The sequence below is a fragment of the Haliotis asinina genome, chromosome 14 (genome assembly GCF_037392515.1).
Source record: "Haliotis asinina isolate JCU_RB_2024 chromosome 14, JCU_Hal_asi_v2, whole genome shotgun sequence".
Taxonomy (NCBI): domain Eukaryota; kingdom Metazoa; phylum Mollusca; class Gastropoda; order Lepetellida; family Haliotidae; genus Haliotis; species Haliotis asinina.
Genome location: NC_090293.1, coordinates 30156192 through 30156403, shown reverse-complemented (window position 1 = coordinate 30156403; position 212 = coordinate 30156192).

Below are 212 nucleotides of genomic sequence, written 5' to 3'. Positions count from 1 at the left end.
CATTTTGTTTGTATGTAACTCATTATCACTTAAGGTTTAGATTGTTGGCAGGTAGTTTCCAGTTCATTGAGCAACAGTGGGTGAAGGGAGCTGAAAAGGTGGGTTTAAGTAAAGGATCTAAACCCATGAAGAAGTTTTGATCCAACTTATGAATCGGCCAAAGATATACTTTAGATACACATGTAGTTCTAATATTTGGTATTTACTGTTGT